Genomic DNA, 3726 nt, shown 5'->3' with positions numbered 1-3726 from the left:
GGGTCATGATCCCAGGGTCCTGGGATAGAGCCCAGTGTCAGGCTCTCTGCTCAGTGGGGAGCCTGCTTCCCCTTCTAGCTGCCTGCCTCTCTGCCTACTTGTGATCTCTCTGTCAAATAAATAAATCAAATCTTAAAAAAAAAAGAAAACAAAAACAAAAACAAAAACCCCCAAAACATTAATGTATGATGGCAAGTGTGAAGTTAGAAGATGACAAAAATCTAAGCTTAAAGTAATGATGTATATGAAAAGAACATTGGCTAAGTATCAGAAAACTGAATTTTGTCATTAATTAATTAGTTCCTTATTTATATAGTTTCTTTAACTATGAAAATTTTTTATCACCATCTTTCAGTGCTCTTCCATCAAGAAACTATGATTCTTGAAATTTTTTATAGTAATGTAATAGTCATATCATAACAAATATGAGTATAAGATGATAGAGATAAATAAAAACTAAGAATGCCACTATTAATCTGTATCAATATCTAATAGTTACTGGGTAAAACATATTGATCAAATATAAAAAGAAAATGTCACAGTTAAAAGAAAATATCATGTGTAAATACATGTAATGATTTTAGATCTTATGTCTTGTTGCATTTAAGTAATGCCCTCAGATAACTTTCTTGAAAAAAATAGAAGCTAAAAAACTCCAATAGGAATGTATCCAATTTATAATGTTGAAAGAAATAGAAATATAAGATTTAGAGATATATCTGCAAAAGATAATGAATTCTCCATCAAAATGGCAATAGACATTTCCTCACCTTCTTCTTCTTTTTTTTTGTAAGTGAAAAAATATAGAAGGAATAAGGAATTGTTTATGGTGGAAAGAGCTCAGAAAAATTCATAGGATTTGCATGGGTTTCTGGAGAAGGAAATATTAGCAAGAGGCACCCTTTGGCTTGGTTTTTGTATTTACCTCCGTAGCTGACATCAGAGATAGAGTCATCCATTCCGATGTCCTTCTAGTTGCTTTCTTTTACTGTAGAAACTTGAGCAATTATAGATAAAATAATAGAAGTTACTGGTTTTTCTTCCCTGAGAAGATTGCTTAACAGACAGTTTTATTATCTGGAAGTTGCTGCTGGTTCTTTGCAAATTTGTTTTACAAATGGATACACTTGGTGCCACAGGGATGCTATGGATATTGATCCTGGTAGTTTTAAACTCTAGGGTATGACAGAAATTCACAGTGTCTGAACCAACTGGTAAGAGCAGAACAGACTTTCATGTATTAATGCTGACTTCCTTATTATTGCCCTGTTCTTCAGTGAATAGACATCATAAAACAAAAACAAAACAAAACAAAACAAAAAGTCTTGTGTGTGTGCGTGTGTGTGTTTATCATCTGGAGCATGGAGCATAAGGGTAAGGGACTCTTATAAAAAAAGTGGAGGAAGGGACACCTGGGTGGCTCAGTTGGTTGGACCACTGCCTTCGGCTCAGGTCATGATCCCGGAGTCCTGGGATGGAGTCCCGCATCAGGCTCCCAGCTCCATGGGGAGTCTGCTTTGCTCTCTGACCTTCTCCTCGCTCATGTTCTCTCTCACTGTCTCTCTCTCAAACAAATAAATAAAATCTTAAAAAAAAAAGTGGAGGAAAATAATGACAAAATAAACTAAAACTGTTTAGCTAAAATAGCAATGTCTGGTTAAGTATCATTGGTAAGATTGAAAAACAGGGTTAAAGTACAAGATTAGTATCAGCAAAACCTCACATCTGTTTATTTCAACTTATAAAAATGTTTTTGAATGCTTGTAGTTCCAATTATAACATAATTTACATGATTTTGTACTTATTAATTATTTATTAATACAAAAGTAGTGACATAAGCCTACATCATTTATCATCTGTTATTTCTTAGCAACTTTTATGATATTGAAAGACATTGGCCCTAGGGGAAAAATATGCCATTTGAAAACTTTTTCACAAAGAAAATGCAAATGTATGAATTTATCATCATATATTTTATTTTCTCTGTGTTTTGTTCATATAATTTCTTATAAAATATAAAATCAGGCAATTTACAAAATGTAATTGTATGAATTCTTAACCTCAGATATAGAGAAAACATATGGATTAATGTTCTGAAGGACATGGAAAAAAGAATAAGAGAAGTGAATAAAAGTTTGGCAGATGGAGTTATAATAAGTCACTAGAGGTTGGAAACCATGAAAGTGTAGAAGCTATTGGTACAATGCTACAAACTCTCCAGAAGCCTTTAGCAGTCTAGAAGTAGAAGGAGAAAGCAGATGGTGGCATTTAAATAGGTTCAGAATCAAGGTAGGAAAGACAAAAAGACAAAAAGAATAAAAAAGATGGAAATTACTCTAGCAAGACTAAAACAAAGATTTTCTCCAACCACATTCCTTCCAAGGAGAAAGATTTACTACAAAAATCTACTTCTGCCCTGATATTTAGCAAATCCAAATACAATGCTAGTTTTGATGAACAAAACTTGGCCAGAGAGAACTTTAAAAGTCATCAGTTGGCTGTGTTTGAATTTTTGTGAATGTGAGACCAGTTCTGTGATAGCCTTGCAGATTTTGGTAACTTTTTGGATTTTCTTTTTCTTAAAGAAAGAAGACATGAAAGACTTAACCAATAAACTAGTTCAACTTTCCCTTTCTTAAAGACATCACATCCATTCCAGAAAAGGACAGTCCAGACTGCAGGTGCAGCAGCAATTTCATTTCCCTGGGGAATATGTATGAGGGGCCTAGGGCAGAGACCAAGCTGAATTAGAACTGCAGAGAATGAAGACTGATGCTGGGTTTTAGTTAAATAGGAGACATTTTGTGATTTTTGGCTTTGGTTCCTTTAGGTTCCAAATGAAACATTAAAAACTTCTTTAATTAAAAAAATGAATAGAAAGTTCATATTCTAATATAAAAATATTACAAAAATGTAATATATATATGTTTGTGTGTGCATGTGTGCATATGCATATATATATATATATATATATATATATATATACACACACCTTTATATATATTTACAGACACACTCTTTAAGGGTTGTTTTTAACCCTTATGAATCTAAATTGACCCTTTATTGGGAATGCTGATTTTTGCTCATGTGCTTTTTTTTTTCCCCCAATTTCGGGGAAAGTGCAAACATACTCCCCCACTACCACAAATCATGCAGTTGAGTTTCCCACATTTGGAGAAATTGCAGGGGTCAACACATCTAGAGTGCAATGGATAAATCTCACCCTGGGAAAACCACTTTTGTAATCATGGTATCTACCCTGCCAGGTAAGTATTGCTTATGTGCTTTTTAATGTCACAGCGGGAGCAGTTTTACCTGAGGAGTTTATGTATGGATTCTGTTCAGCCCTAGAGGAACTTGCCTCTGAAGAGTGATTGCATTTGCTTTTCTGAGTATACTAGGAGTATCACTATTCAGGGGCTCATTTTTATGATAGCTTCTCAACTTGGGCATTCTGTACCCTTGAGGAGGGCATAAATTCCAACTTCAAAATCATGTCTAATATAGCTCATGGTTACCAATTATCTAAGGAGATTTTTTTTTTTTCAACCGGGAAACCAAGTGGTGATTGAAAAGACTTTGCCGTTTTCCTTTGTGTATATATAAGTTCTTTGTTTTGCCTTGTTCACCCTTTTACTAATTATGGAGTCAGTCAAGCCTTCTTGCTATATATGAGGGTTTAACTTCAACTCCTATATCGCATGGGCTCAGGTCTCACGTTCTTCC

At 34.2% G+C, this 3726-nt stretch overlaps 1 non-coding gene across 1 annotated transcript; it reads right to left on the bottom strand.

The window, feature by feature from the left end:
- Positions 1-3110: 3110 nt before the first annotated feature.
- LOC132008466 (U1 spliceosomal RNA) lies at positions 3111-3274 on the bottom strand. The gene has a single exon (XR_009401642.1). It is a non-coding gene; the product is annotated as a U1 spliceosomal RNA (small nuclear RNA).
- Between the last annotated feature and the right edge of the window lie 452 nt (positions 3275-3726).

Source organism: Mustela nigripes, chromosome 1 (assembly GCF_022355385.1).
Source record: "Mustela nigripes isolate SB6536 chromosome 1, MUSNIG.SB6536, whole genome shotgun sequence".
NCBI lineage: Eukaryota > Metazoa > Chordata > Mammalia > Carnivora > Mustelidae > Mustela > Mustela nigripes.
This window is presented reverse-complemented; position numbering and strand designations above follow the sequence as displayed.